This window comes from Callospermophilus lateralis, unplaced genomic scaffold (genome assembly GCF_048772815.1).
Source record: "Callospermophilus lateralis isolate mCalLat2 unplaced genomic scaffold, mCalLat2.hap1 Scaffold_60, whole genome shotgun sequence".
NCBI classification, from domain to species: domain Eukaryota; kingdom Metazoa; phylum Chordata; class Mammalia; order Rodentia; family Sciuridae; genus Callospermophilus; species Callospermophilus lateralis.
Window position 1 is genome coordinate 1,902,934 of NW_027514584.1, and position 16,708 is coordinate 1,919,641.

Genomic DNA, 16,708 nt, shown 5'->3' on the forward strand with positions numbered 1-16,708 from the left:
TAGATAGATACATACATACACAGACATTAAAATATAGCCATATATATGCCATTTGAAATTCATTATGAAATACATATCATCCACATTTCCAAAAATATTCATTTTACTGAACATTCATTTATGCATAATATTGTTCATCTAGGAAATTCACCCATAGGTTGAATTTCCAGTTCCATTAGTATTTAGAGGGAGTGATCTCTTCTCACAATTTGTATCTTCCAAAATAAGCGAGCTCACAAGAATGTACGTGTGACACCAGGTAGAATTCTAAATATGCATGAAAAAATACATGTGATGAATAGGCTACAGAGAAAGGGAGAAAGAAATTTACATATGTGTTATCTTTAAAAACTCATGGAGAAGTATTACAATGAAAAGTTGACAAGATTTATAACACATAACCTTGAAAAAGCAGAAGGCAAGTCCAAGTATACACCATGTCTCCTATGAAAGGCCTGTATTTCTATTCTGTTAGGTTTCTTTTTCTCCATCATATTAGGGTTAGTAGTCAGAGTCTAGTAGGGTACGGGTTAGTGACAGGGATTCAGTATTTCAAATGGAAAATAGGAAAAAGGAATCTAATGTGTATGCAAATATGTGCTACACAAAAATCTTCCCACTCTCATCCAGAACAATGCTTTGACATTACATTCGCCCCAAGTAAGACACAATTAGTGGAGAAGAGTTAGAAAATTTGTGAATACATATGTGAAAAGGAAAATGCTCAGGAGTTCACAACCTTGTAAGAGGTAGAAGAGTTTACAAAAGTAAGGGAGAGGGTAAACACTCCACAAACATGCAGCTCTGCTGGACTAATGACTTTTTGAGAAACTGCCTCTGAGTTTGGGCACTTGAAACATATGTTCTTTTCAGGAGCTTTAGCTTTCTTTGTAGTGAGACCATCAACGCTGGGTCTCCATCTATGTGACCTGGATGACATGATTTCTTATTTTCTAGTGAACATGAGTCAGCAGTGCTGTATTCTCTCTTTGTAGGTAAACATTGGACACTGGGGTCTAAGTATTTAACTGTGTGGTCTGTAAAGCCATTTTGTCATCCTCCACTTTCGTGGTGTTTCTTACTGCTGCGCTGTGAGTTTGGTATTGGCTTCACGAAATACAAGGAGTTAAACTGGAACACAGTGCTGGAGGGAGTACTCTCACGTGTGGTGGATGGGGGTCTGCAGGAAAATGCACAAATGAGGCTTAAATCCCACATAGCTTTTCAACTTGACAATAGCAACCTGATTCAGAACATTGGCAGGAATCCTCTCCATATAACAATATGCCTTTACATAGAAGGGTCTGCTGGCTGTACCATGTCAATCACAAGTGATTTGGAAGCCAATGGCAAATCCACGTGGCCCCAACACAGATGTGTTTTCACACACCTACACTCCACTGCGTAGGCCCACTAGTCTGCAGGCTCCAACTTTCTGGCATCTCTGTTTTACACAATTTTCATGAAACCCAGTCAATCAAAGCACTGTCTGGTACAATCATGATCAGCAACAGGAAATCCAAAGGTTCTCCCTTGCCACCTGGTCATAGGAATTCTAAAAAATTCATGGTATTTATCTAGATATTTTTTAATGATGATGTTGGAGGCACTGTGCTATTCAATTTATACAGGAACCATTAAATGGTGAGGAAGATCATTTCAATGAAAGCGCTGGAGAACTCTTGCAGGCAAGGCTTCCCAAAGAGTGTCCAAAAGGTCACATGAAGCCACGCCCATTGAGGTCTACAATGTGACTTCCATGTGTGTTTTGACTCTCAACTATGGCTGCCAATCTTTCAGAATAAAATCATATATATCCTGGCTGAGATTCCTAGTGCTCTATGGAAAGAAACCCTGGTCCTAGATCTCAGTTTCCAATCGCGAATCTCATGCATGGCCTCCTTAAATCCCAACACAATTCATGGCAATACTTCTCTGAGATCAGTTTCAGAACTCAGTCTCTAAGGGGAATCAAAAAAGAGATCAAGCCCAGGTAAACCCAGGCTTCTCGTCCAACTGCCACACAAATGACGACAATTGAAACCAAAACACTCCCACACGGTCCTCATCCTCATTTATTTAGACACTAATCAAAAGCTCTAGCTGGAGGTTTCCATGAGGGGCACAGCCCAAGACAGTGTCAAAAATAATCTCCCTTGCCCCTCATTTGCCTAAAGTCAGGGTGGCCTGGACAACCTTCCTGTGAACCAGAAGTGATCAAATACCCCTGCCATTAATACTTCTCCACTTCTCAATTTTGAGGTCTACTGACTGTAGGGTACAGATTCTTTGTGTGAATTGGAGTCATGAGAATACCCAAGCACCTATTGTCTAGCCTCTGCAGGGCTTTGAAGAACTCATTTGACACAAAGGATCCCTATTCTCACTTGATGGAGGTCAGGAATCTTACAGAGGAAGGCGAGAGACTGCATCCACAATGAAGGATCTTATTTCCATTTTGGTTTTGGATGCACACATGGGATATTCCTTTAGATACATCAGGTTCTGATAATATAAGCCACAGCCTCAAACAGGGCCAAGAGGATGGTTCAGACACATCCCGTTCCAAAGCAATTAAGCAAAGAGCCACAGGTGATGCCCATTCGTTTCCATTTGAAAACTGTTTTCATCAGGCTTCACAAAGGGGTGCCCTGAGGCAAAGACTTTCCTGACATTCATGGTAACATAAAAATAGATAATCAAATGGTTCAAAGCAGGGTTTCTCCACTGAGACTTTACTGGTCACACTGAAATCTGAGTTTTCTGAGATGCTCACCATTCCCTTCAGCTATCTAGTACATGGCCATGTCACAGAGCTTGGAGGTGGTACATATCTTGGACACAAAACCATGAGCCTATTCTGGAGAGGGGCCAGAATTCAGGAAGAACACAGGAACTTAGGAAGTTAGTAGGTGTTGCCCATGGAAAAGACAAGCCACAGTCCATTCATAAATTGGGCAGGGTGAATGCTGGGAAGCTTTCAACTAGACAGGACACATCTATTAATTCATTCTCTTTTCTAATGTCTACAACCACGGACACAGTGGAATAGAGAGACATAAAAATACTCGCCTTGTCAAACAACTTACAAGAAACAATTCACACCAAACCAAACAAACCACCTTTTTTACCTATTCTCAGAACATGATGAAAAACCACAAACACCCATACCCACAAATGCACCTCCTTTCCCCAAGTAGGTCTGTGACTATCTGGAGTGTCCTCTGACTGGTAGGCCATAAAATTTCCCCAGAAATGGCCTTTCCTGTATCAGATCTGGTCTACTTGGTCAACTCTGTGAAGTTGTCAGGAGGCAGTGATGAGCCAATTTTTGTCCTCTCAGGAAAGACCCCTCTTCAGAGCTTTCTTGGTATTTGGACATCCTTACATCAGCAGGTACCAAGAAAGACTGACTCTGTCCTTGGTAAATCCACAGAAGTGAGCCCACTGGGACTGGGACTTGGACTGGCTCTGGGTGCCTGGCTTCCTGGATCCCTAATTAAGAGAGTTCCATTACAAAAGAAATAGGTCAGGTCACTTCCTTCAGGAACTGAATGAGGTCACTGCCTTGGCAACCACTTTGTCCTAACAGTTGCTTCCTAGCATCTCCTGATATGGAGGCTGCCCCTACTTCATGTGATACTTTCACATGTTAGAATAGTATAGAAACGAGAGTCACCTGGGAACAGCTCTCTACACAGGCCTGGTTTGGTCCATCTTCCCTACATCAGGAAGAGAGAGGCTGACTCAGACACATCCTTTCATCCTGATCGTGTTGTTTTCATGGAATATGACTTTTGCTCTCTCAGGTCCTTCATAGGTGCCTTCATCTTCTCCAGAGATCATTTCTGCATGGACTTTTGAGGTTCTCAGTAGGTGGAAGATCCCCTACCTTCCTGTATTGTAAGACCAACTCTGTCTCTGCTGTTCTGTAAAGTGAGATTGAGGGAACAGTGTATGGTTACGGTTAATAGCATGTTCGATTTGGGTTAGGAATCATTCTGCTGGATGAATAATGGGATTGGGAACCTGCGATATTTCTAAGAATATAGACATGAAATATAAGTATGAAAACAGAAATCTAGGAAAGATTTGAAGCCCAGAAGGGCATTGGGCCCTCAATTGGGATACTTAGCTTGAATTATGTCCTGCAACAAGGTCTCAGATAAATTGATATACAATGGCATAGGACCCTATACCTCGGATGATTGAATGTAGAAGAGAACATCCAGTCAAAAATGGATAGTCCGTAGGATTATGAAGATAATCAGTAGATTTAGGAAGAAGAGTAAGTCTAGTAGTTGGACCAAAAGTTCTTTAGCTCTAGGGTTTCGGTTAGAGAATGAATATAAATGTCAGCACATGTGAAGAGTCAGTCAAAACGATGAACTGGGGAAAATATGTAGGAAAGCAGATATCAATAGAGACATTACGAAATCAGGCAAAGTATATAGTGAGTGATAGGATTAGACATTTTCAACAGGGTTGAGGTTGAATATATAATCTTAGGAAGAAACAAATATGTAGTCACCATTAGGATTCATATTTGAGAGCATTAGCCAATCTGGACATTATATTGTTAGTATTCCATGCTCACGTTCCAGTTAGGCTTTGGTAAAACCATAAGTGTGACCTTTGCAATTTGGGTCCAGAATATTACTGTGATAAAATGTATATGCAGATCAGGTGACTTGAGTATTTCTTCCACCATTTCTGGGAGCAATATTTTGAAAACTTATAAATTAGTACTGAGGATACTAATAGGTTTACCCTGTGTTGATGAATATAGAGATGATGCATTAATAGACCACACTGTGAATAAATTATATTACTGGTTCCAAATTTAAATAATGGATTGTGTTGATTTCTGAAAATATATGGGAAATCTTATATTGATATACATACATTCATTCCAACCAGTTATATATCTAATGGTAATATTAGGGTTAGCATTTATCATGAATAGTGTGTGAATTTTGCTTCAAAATAATTATGGAATCAAAAATAATGTGTTTAGAAAGAAGTCTAGTGAAAAGACCAGTAGAGAAACATGGAGGAATATATGTGTTCCGAAGGAGGAAGTGATTGAAAGTGAACCAATTGTTTACAAATTTGTGAACTTGTGAATGAAAGAATATATCTTATGATGTTCACAAACTGAAGAAATAATAATGTACCAGGTTTGAATGAAAATGAACTTTAACAAACACAACATATCCCATAGGAATCTACTTGCATTGATGTTAAACTGGGTCAGTTACTGTAAAAATATTGGGATTTATAAGCACCATTCCCTGAATTTAGTTTTCAGTACTAGGAATCAAATATGTATTTCAGTGGATGTATATTTCTGAGAATAATCTTGTGAAAAATTGATTATAAATCCACATAGAGGAACATGTATGAATTTAGGCAGTGTATAATAAGATACATATGTTTTATATTTTGGAAAATCTGGAGACTATATATATATATATATATATATATATATATATATATATATATATAGACACAGAAACACACACGCATTATAATGTAGCAATATAAATGCCAATTGAAATTCATCATGAAAACTAACTCATCCACATATCTAAAAATATTCATTGTACTGAACATGAATGTATGTATAAAGTTGTTCATCAAGGAAGCTCACCCATGGGTTTAATTTTCAGTTCCAACAGCATTTAGGAGGAGTGATCTCTTCTCACAATTCATATCTGCCAAGTCAGCCACCTCACAAGAATGTACGTGTGAAACCAGGTAGGATTCTATTTGTGCATATAAAAATACATGTGCTTAACAGGCTACACAGAAAGGGAGGAGGAATTCACGTATTTGTTAACTTTAAAAACACATGGAGAATTATTTCAACAAATAATTGACTAGATTTATAACTCCTACCTCATGTCATGCAAAAGGCAAGTCCAACTATACACCATGCCTCTTCTGAACTGCTTGTATTTCTATTATGTTTGGGTTATTTTTCTCATCATATTAGTATTAGTAGTCAGGGTCTAGTAGGGTATGGGTTAGTGTCAGGGATTCACTATTATGAATGGAAAATTTGAAAATGAATCCAATGTGTATGCAAATATGTGCTACAAAAATATCTTCCCCCTCTCATCCAGAACAATGACTTGACATTACCTTAGCCCCAAGTAAGTCACAATTAGAGGAGAAGAGTTAGAAAATCTGTGAATACATATATGAAATGGAAAATGCTCATGAGTTCACAACCTTGGAGGTGGTAGAGGAGTTTCCAAAAGTAAGGGACAGGGTATACACTCCACAAACATAGAGTTCTGCTGGCCTAAAGACTTCCAGAGAAACTGCCTCTGAGGTTGGGCCCTTGAAATATATGTTGTTGTCAGGAGCTTTAGCTTCCTTTGTAGTGAGACCGTCAAAGCTGGGTGTGCATCTGTGTGACCTGGAGGACATGGTACCTTATTTTCCAATGAACCGGAGGCAGCAGTTCTGAATTCTCTCTTTGTAGGTTAACTGTGGCCAGTGGGGGCTAAGTGTCTCCCCATGTGGACTGTGAAGCCATTTAGTCATCCTCCATTTTTCATGGTGTTTCTTGCTGCTGCACTGGGAGTTTGGTATTTGCTTCACGAAATACAAAAAGTTCAACTGGGACACAGTGCTGGAGGAAGTTCTGTCACGTGTGGTGGGTCAGGGTCTGCAGGAAAATGCACCAACCATGCTTCTATCCCACATAGCTTGCCCCCTTGACCATAGCAACCTTATTCGAAACATTGCCCTGAAACCTCTCCATATAACAAGATGCCTTTATATAGAAGGGTCTGCTGACTGCAACATGTCTGTCTCATGTCATTTGAAAGTCAATGGCAGATCCACATGGCCCCACCATAGATGTTTTATGACACACCTGTCCACCACTGGTCTAGACCCATTACTCAGCATTCTCCAACTTATTGGCATCTCTGTTCTACACCATTTTCATGAAACCCAATCAAGGCACTGTCTGGTATACTCATGGTCACTAATATGACCTCCAAAGGATCAGTGCCACCTGGTCATGGGAATTTCTAAAAATTCATGGTATTTATCTAGCCATTTTTCACTGATGAAGTTGTTGGCACTGTGGGTTTCAATTTATTCAGGAACTATTAAATGTTGAGGAAGCTCATTTCAATGAAAGTTCTGGAGATTTCTCACAGGCAAGCTTCCCAAAGAGTGGCCAAATGGTCACATGATGCCAGGCCCAATGAGGCCTACAATGTGAGGTACATGTGTGTTTTGACTCTCAACTATGGCTGCCAACTCTTTCAGAATAAAATCATGTGATATCCTGGCTGAGATTCCCAGTGCTCTGTGGAAAGCTTCCCTGGGCCTAGATCTGTTTCCAAGGGCGACTCTCATGTCTGGCCTCCTGAAATCCCAATACAATTCATGGCAATACTTCTCTGAGGTCAGTTCCAGAACTCAGTCTCTAAGGGGAATCACACCAGAGTTCAAGCCCAGGTTGACTCAGTCATCTCTTCCATCCGCCACACAAATGACGACAATTAAAACCAAAACACTCCCACATGGCTCTCATCCACTTCCAAATAGACACTCATCATAACCTCTTGCTGGAGGTTTCCATGAGGGTTGCAGCCCAAGACAGTGCCCAAAATAAGCTCCCTTGCTCCTAATTTGCCTAAAGTCAGGGTGGCCTGGACACCCTTCCTGTGAACCAGGAGTGATCAAATAGGCCTGCCATTAATGCTGCTACACTTCTCCACTTTGAGGCCTTACTGTGGGGTTTAGATTCTTCATTTTTTTAATTTTTGGAAATTTAATTGGAAAGTTAAAAAAATGTATTGCAGAATATTAAATTTCTTATGGAAAAGACTTCATCTTGTTTGTGAAGGAAACCTTGATGCCTTGCCATTCTGGTTATATGGAGACACTCAAAATTTTCTGTTACAAACTACATGGATGAATGGTACAGCACATAGTTTTTTAAAACTGAAAGGCAGATAACAGCAAGTAAGATAACAAATAAAAGACAATTTTATTAAAAAATAAAGTTGTAAAATGACTCAAATGTACGAAATTCAATTCCATTTTTTCTTTTTTTTGGTTGTTCAAAATATTATAAAGCTCATGATATATTATCTTTCATACATTTGACTCAATTGGGTTATGAACTCCCATTTTTACCTCAAATACAAATCGCAGAATCACATCAGTTACACACTCACGTTTTTACATAATAGCATATTAGTGATTGTTGTATTCTGCTACCTTTCTTATCCCCTACAATCTCCCCGCCCTGACCTCCCATCTTTCTTTCTACCTCATCTGCTGTTGTTCAATTCTCTCCCTTTTCCACCCCCTTTCCCCTCACAACTTCTTATATGTTATTTTGTGTAACATTGAGTGTCTCCTATAATTTCCATATGCTTTCTCTTCTCTCTCCCTTTCTCTCCCCCCACTCATCTCTGTTTAGTGTTAATATTTTTCTCATGCTCTTCCTCCCTTTTCTTTTCTTATTTGCTCTCTTAATATAAAACGAAACATTTGGTATTTGTTTTTTTAAGGATTGGCTAGCTTCGCTTAGCATAATCTTTTCTAATGCCATCAGTTTCCCTGCAAATTCTATGGTTTTGCATTTTTTAGTGCTGCGTAATACTCTATTGTGTATAGATGCCACATTTTTTTTATCCATTCGTCTATTGAAGGGCATCTAGGTTGGTTCCACAGTCTAGCTATTGTGAATTGGGCCACTATGATCATTGATGTGGCAGTATTCCTATAGTGCGCTCTTTTAAGATCCTCAGGGAATAGTCTGAGAAGGGCAATAGCTTGGTCAAATGGTGGATCCATTGCCAGCTTTCCCAGGAATCTCCATGCTGCTTTCCAAATTGGCCTCACCAATTTGCAGTCCCACCAGCAGTGTACAAGTGTACCCTTTTCCCCACATCCTAGCCAACACTTATTGTTGTTTGACTTCATAATGGCTGCCAATCTTACTGAAGTGGGATGGTATCTTAGGGTGGTTTTGACTTGCATTACTCTCACTGCTAGAGATGGTGAGCATTTTTTCATGTACTTCTTGATTGATTGTATGTCCTCCTCTGTGAAGTGTCTGTTCAGGTCCTTGGCCCATTTGTTGATTGGGTTATTTGTTATCTTATTGTTTATTTTTTTGGGGGTTCTTTGTATATTCTGGATATTAGGGTTCTATCTGAAGTGTGAGGGGTAAAAAATTGTTCCCAGGATGTAGGCTCTCTATTTACCTCTCTTATTGTTTCTCTTGCTGAGAAAAAAAAAAAAACTTTTTAGTTTGAGTAAGTCCCATTTGTTTATTCATGTTTTTAACTCTTGGGCTATGGGTGTCCTATTAAGGAATTTGGAGCCCGACCCCACAGTATGTACATCGTAGCCAACTTTTTCTTTTATCAGACGCAGTTTCTCTGATTTTATACCTAGCTCTTTGATCCATTTTGAGTTAACTTTTATGCATGGCGAGAGAAAGGGTTTCAGTTTTATTTTGTTGCATATGGATTTCCAATTTTCCCAGCACCATTTGTTGAAGATGCTATCCTTCCTCCATTGCATGTTTTTAGCCCCTTTATCAAATATAAGAAAGTTGTAATTTTGTGGATTGGTTTCTGTGTTCTCTATTCTGTACCATTGATCCACCTGCCTGTTTTGGTACCAGTATCACGCTGTTTTTGTTACTATTGCTTTGTAGTACAGTTTGAACTCTGGTATCGCTATACCTCCAGATTCACACTTCCTGCTTAGAATTGCTTTCACTATTCTGGTTCTTTTGTTTTTCTATATGAAATTCATGATTGCTTTATCTATTTCTAAAAGAAATGCCATTGGGATTTTGACTGGCATCGCGTTTAACCTGTAGAAAACTTTGCGTAATATCGCCATTTTGATGATGTTAGTTCTGCCTATCCATGATCAGGCTACATTTTTAAATTCTCTAACATCTTATTCAATCTCTCTCTTTAGGATTCTGTAGTTTTCATTGTATAAATCTTTCAACTCTTTTGTTAGGCCGATTTCCAAGTATCTTATTTTCTTTGAGGATATTGTGAATGGAGTGGTTTTCCTCATTTCCATTTCAGAAGTTTTGTTGCTGATATACAGGAATGCCTTTGATTTCTGCGTGATTATTTTATATCCTGCCACATTGCTGAATTCAATAATTAACTCTAGCAGTTTCTTTGTAGACCATTTTGGGTCGGAAAAATATATTATCATGTCATCCACAAATAGCGATAATTTAAGTTCTTCTTTTCCCATTTTTATGCCTTTAATTTCTTTTGTCTGTCTAATTGCTCTGGTTAGTATTTCAAGAACTAAATTGAATAGAAGTGTTGATAGATTGCATCCCTGTCTTGCTCCAGATTTTAAAGGGAATGCCTTCAGTTTTTCTCCATTTAGGAAGATGCTACCCTGATGTTTAGCATATATAGTTTTTACCATGTTGAGATAAGTTCTGTTATTCCTAGTTTTTATAGTGTTTTAAACATAAAGGAATGCTGTACTTTGTCGAATGCTTTTTCTGCATCTATCGAGATGATCACGTGGTTCTTGTCTTTAAGTCTATTGATGTGGTCGATTACATTTATTGATTTCCGTATATTGAACCAGCCTTGCATCCCAGGGATGAATCCTACTTGATCATGAAGCACAACTTTTTTGATATGCTTTTGTATTCAATTCGCTAGGATTTTATTGGGAATTTTTGCTTCCAAGTTTATTAGAGATATTGATCTGTAGTTTTCATTCTTTGAAGGTTCTTTGTCTGGTTTGGGGATCAGAGTGATGTTGGCCTCATTGAATGAACTTGGAAGAGCTCCTTCTTTTTCTATTTATTGAAATAGCTTGAAAATTATTGATATTAATTCTTCTTTGAAGGTTTTGTAGAACTCCACTGTATACCCATCCCGTCCAGGGCTTTTTTTGGTTGGTGGTCTTTTAATGGTTTCTTCTATTTCTTCCTTTGTTATTGGTCTATTTAAATTGTGTGTGTGTTCTTGACTCAATCTGGGCAGATCATATGACTTAAGAAATTTATCAATATCTTCATTATCTTCTATTTTATCGGAATATAGGGTTTCCAAACACTTTCTAATTATGTTCTGTATTTCTGTGGTGTCTGTTGTGATATTGCCTTTTTATCCCATATGTTAGTAATTTGAGTTTTCTCTCTACTTCCCTTTGTTAGCATGGCTAAAGGCCTGTCGATCTTATTTATTTTTCAAAGAACCAACTTTTATTTTTTTTCAATTTTTTCAATGTTTTTTTTTGTTTCATTTTCGTTGATTTCTCCTCTAATTTAAATATTTCTTGTCTTCTACTACATTTGATGTTGTTTTTCTCTTCCTTTTCTAGGATTTTGAGATGTAGTGTGAGTTCATTGATTTGATTTTTTTTCTTTTTTTGAAGTAAGAATTCCAAGAAATGAATTTCCCTCTTAAAACTGCTTTCATTGTTTTTCATAGAATCCGCTATGTTGTGTCTGTATTGTCATTTGTCTCTAAGAATTTTTTTATTTCCTCCTTTATGTCTTCTGTAACCCATTGATCATTCAGTAACATATTGTTCATTTTCCATGTGATGTAGAATTTTTCCTTCCTTCTTTTATCATTGATTTCAAGTTTCATTCCATTATGATCAGATATGGTGCATGGTATTATCTCCATACCTTCATATTTACTAAGAGTTTCCCTATGGCATAATATATGGTCTATATTTGAGTAGGATCAATGTGCTGCTGAGAAGAACGTGTATCCACTTAATGATGGTTGATATATTCTATATATGTTGGTAAAGTATAGGTTATTGATTGTGGTATTGAGTTCTATAGTTTCTTTATTCAGCTTTTGTCTAGAGGATCTGTGTAATGGCAAGAGCTGTGTGTTGAAGTCACACATAATTATTGTGTTAAAGCCTATTTGACTCTTGAACTTGAGGAGAGTTTGTTTTATGAACTTTGCAGCACCATTGTTTGGTGCATACAAATTGATAATTGTTATGTCTTGTTGGTGAATTGTTCCTTTTAACAGTATATACTGTCCTTCTTTATCACTTTTGATTAACTTAGGTTTGAAGTTGATTTTGTTCGAAATGAGTATGGTCACTCCTGCTTGCTTCCTAGGGCCAACTATGGCTGCCAAGTCTTTCAGAATAAAATCATGTGATATCCTGGCTGAGATTTCCATTGCTCTGTAGAAAGCCACCTTGGGCCTAGATCTCAGTTTCACAGGGCGACTCTCATGCATGGCCTCCTAAAATACCAACACAATTCATGGCAAAATAAGCTCCCTTGTGTCTCATTTGCCAAAAGTCAGGGTGGCCTGGACACCCTTCCTGTGAACCAGGAGTGATCAAAAAGGCCTGCTGTTAATACCAATCTGTTTCTCTAATTTGAGGCCTACTGAATGTCAGGTATAGATTTTTTATGTTATATGAAGTCATGAGAAAACTCAAGAACATCTGCAGAGCATTGGAGAATTCATTTGACCCAAAGGATCCCTATTTTCACTTGATGGAGGTCAGGAACCTAACAAAGGAAGGCAAGAATCTTCATCCACATTGACTGCTCTTTTTGCAATTTTGGTTTTGGATGCACACATGGGATCTTTCTTTAGATCCATAAGGTGCTGATAATCTAAGCCACAGCGTCACACAGGGCCAGGGGGCTGATTAAGACACATCCCTTTCCAAAGCAATTACTACTCTGAGGTCAGTTACAGAACTCAGTCACTGAGGGGAATCACACCAGTGTTCAAACCCAGGTGGACCCAGTCATCTCTTCCAAACACCACACAAATGACCAAAATTAAACCCAAAACACTCCCACATGGCCCTAATCTTCTTCCATATATACACTCATCATAACCTCTGGCTGGAGGTTTCCATGAATGGCGCAGCCCAAGAGAGTGTCCAAAATGAGCTCCCTTCCCCTCATTTGCCTAACCCCAGGGTGGCCTGGACACCCTTCCTGTGAACCAGGATTGATCACATAGGTCTGCCATTAATACTGCTCTGCTTAACCAATTTGAGGCCTAATGACTGTCAAGAATAGATTCCTATGTGATTTGGAGTCAGGGCAACAGAACGATAGGTTAGCAAAAGGCCCAAAGCAGGGTTTCTCCACTGAGACTTTCCTGGTAACACTGATATCTGAGTTCTCTGTGATGCTTGCCATTCCCTTCAGCTATCCAGTACATGACCATATCACAGAGCTTGGAGGTGGTACATATCTTGGACACAAAACCATTAGCCTAATCTCGAGAGTGGCCAGAATTCAGGAAGAAAACAGGAACTTAGGAAGGTAGTAGGTGTTGCCCATCGATAAGGCAACCAGCAGTCCATTCCTAAAATGGGCAGGATGAATGCTGGGAAGCTTTCTACTAGACAGGACACATCCACTGATGCATTCTCTTTTCTAATGTCTACAACCACAGACACAGTGGGATACACAGACATAGAAACACTTGCCTTCTCAAATGACTTTCTAAAAACTGTCCACTCCAAACCAAACAAACCGACTTTCCTACCTATTCTCAGAACATGAGACAAAACCACAAACTCACACCCACATTCACAAAGGCACTTTCTTCCCCCTAGTAAGTCTGACTTTCCAGAGTGTCCTCTGACTGGTGGGCCATACTATGTTCCATCGAAATGGCCTGTCCTGTCTCAGATCTGGTTTCCTTGTCCAACTCTGTGAAGTTTTCAGGAGCCTGGGCTGACCAATACCTGCTTTCCCAGGGAAGGCCTGTATTCAGAGCCTTCCTCGCATTTGCACATCCTCACAGCAGTAGCTACCAAGAAAGACAGACTCTGTTCTTGGTAAATCCAAATAAGTGAGCCCACTGGGACTGGGACTGGGACTCGCTCTGTGTGCCTGGCTTCCTGGATCCCAAGTTCAGGAAGTTACATCACCAAAGAATTGAGGTAGGTTAATTCCTTCAGGATCTGAATGAGGTCATGGCCTTGGCAACCACTTTGTCTTAACAGTTGCTTCCAAGGGCTCCATGAGATGGAGGCTGCACCTACTTCCTGTGACACTTTCACAAGATAGAAAGTTATATAAACCATGGCCGCCCAGGAAGAGCTCTCAAAACAGGGCTGGTTTGGTCCATCTTCTTTATATTAAGAAGAGAGTGGCTGACTCAGACACATCCCTTCATCCTGACCAGGTTGCTTGCTATGGGAGATGACTTTTGCTGTCTCAGGTCCTACATAGCTGCCTACCTCTTCTCCAGGGATCATTTCTGCATCGACCTTTGAGGTTCTCAGCAGGTGGAAGATCACGTACATTCCTGTATTGTAAGACCAACTCTGTCCTTGCTCTTCTGTAAAGTTAGATTGAGGGAGCAGTGAATGGTTAGGGTTAAAAACATATTCTATTTAGGTTAGGAATTATTCTGCGGGATGACTAATGGTATTGGGAACCTGCAATATTCACAAGAATATATAGGTGAAATATAAGTATGAAACCAGAAATCTCGGTAAGATTTGAAGCCCTGAAGAGCATTGGGCCCTTTTTTGGGATACTTAGCTTTGAATTGTGTTCTGTACAGATGTCTCAGATAAATCGATATACAATGGCATAGGACCTTGTACCTTGTATGATTGAATGTTGAAGAGAACATCCAGTCAAAAAGGAATAGTTGGTAGGATTAGGAAGATAGTCGGTAGGATTAGAAAGAAGAGTGAGTATAGGATTTGGAACAAAAGTTCTTTAGCATTAGGGTTTGGGGTAGTGAGTGAATGTGAATGTCAGCACATGTGAAGAGTCATTCACAATAATTAACTGGGTAAAATATGTAGGAAAGCAGATATCAATAGAGACATTAGGAAATCAGGCAAAGTATAAAGTGAGTGATAGGATTAGACATTTTCAACAGGCCTGAGGTTGAATATACAATCTTAGGAAGAAACAAATATATAGTCACCAATAGGATTGACATTTGAGAGCATTAGGTAACCTGGACATGGATGTTTTTAGTAATCTTGCTCAATTTCCATTTAGGCTTTGGTTCAATCAGAAGTGTATCATTTTCTTTTTGTGTCCAGATTATTAATGTGATAAAATGTAGATTTAGATCAGTTGACATGAGTATTTCTTCCACCATTTCTGGTAGCAATATTTTGAAGACGTATAAATTAATATGGGGGTACAAAGAGGTGTATCCTGTGTCTATGAATAGAGAGATAATGCATGAATAGACCATACTGTGAATAAATAATATAACTGCTTCCAACATTAAATAATGGATTGAATTGATATCTGAAAATATACAGGAAACATTATATTGTTATACATACATTTATTCCAATGAGTTATACATCTAATGGTAATATTAGGTTTATGGTTTATCATGAAGAGTTTGTGAGTTTTGCTTCAAAAGTGATTATGGAAATCAAAAATAATGTGTTTGGAAAGAAGTCTCATGAAAATACTGGTCAGGCAACATAGAAGAATACATGTGTTCTGAAGAGGAAGTGATTGAAAGTGAAACAAATGCCTATATATTTGCGAACTTGTGGATGAAATATATATCCTATGATGTGCATAACGTGAAGAAATATGAATGTACCAATTTGAATAAAAATGAATGTCAAAATACACATCATGTCCCATAGAAATCTACTTGCATTGATGTTAAACTGGGTCAGTTACTGCAGAAATATTAAGATTTGTATGCACAATTCACTGAAGTTAGTTTTCATTACTAGGAAACAAATATGTATTTCAGGTGGATGAATATTTCTGAGAGTAATCTTGTGAAAAGTTGATTATAAATCCACATACATGAATATGAATAAATTTAGGGAGTGTATATAAGAAACATATATTTCATATTTTGAAAAATCTTGAGAGTATATATATATATATATATATATATATATATATATATATATATATATATAAACACACACATACAGATATTAAAAAGTACCAAAATATATCCCAATCGAAATTCACCATGAAATGTATATCATCCACAGATTAAAAATTTTCATTTTACTGAACATGGATTTATGTATAATGTTGTTAAAATAGGAAGCTCACTCATAGGTTGAGTTTTTAGTTCCAACAGCGTTTAGGAGGAGTGAACTCCTCTGACACTTTGTGTCTGCCAAGTCTTCCACCTCACAAGAATGTACGTGTGATACCAGGTAGGATTCTATATGTGCATATAAAAATACATGAGCTGAATAGGCTACAGACAAAGGGAGACTGAAATTCACATATTTGTTAACTTTAAAAACACAAGGAGAACTATTTCAACAAACAGTTGACTAGATTTATTACTCCTACCCTATATAATGCAAAAGGCAAGTCCAACTATACACCATGGCTCCTCTGAACTGCTTGTATTTCAATTCCGTTTGGTTATTTTTCTCCATCATATTAGGAATAGTAGTCAGAGTCTAGTAGGTTATGAGTTAGTGTCAGGGATTCAGTATTTCGAATAGATATTTGGAAAATGTTTCTGATGTGTATAAAAATATGTGCTGCACAAAAATCTTCCCACTCTCATCCAGAACAATGCCTTGACATCACCTTCGTACAAAGTAAGACACAATTAGAGGAGAAGAGTTAGAAAATCTGTGAATGCAAATTTGGAATGGAAAATGCTCAGGAGTTCAAAACCTTGGAGGTGGTAGAGGAGTATTCTAAAGTAAGTGACAGGGTAAACAGGGTAAACTCTCC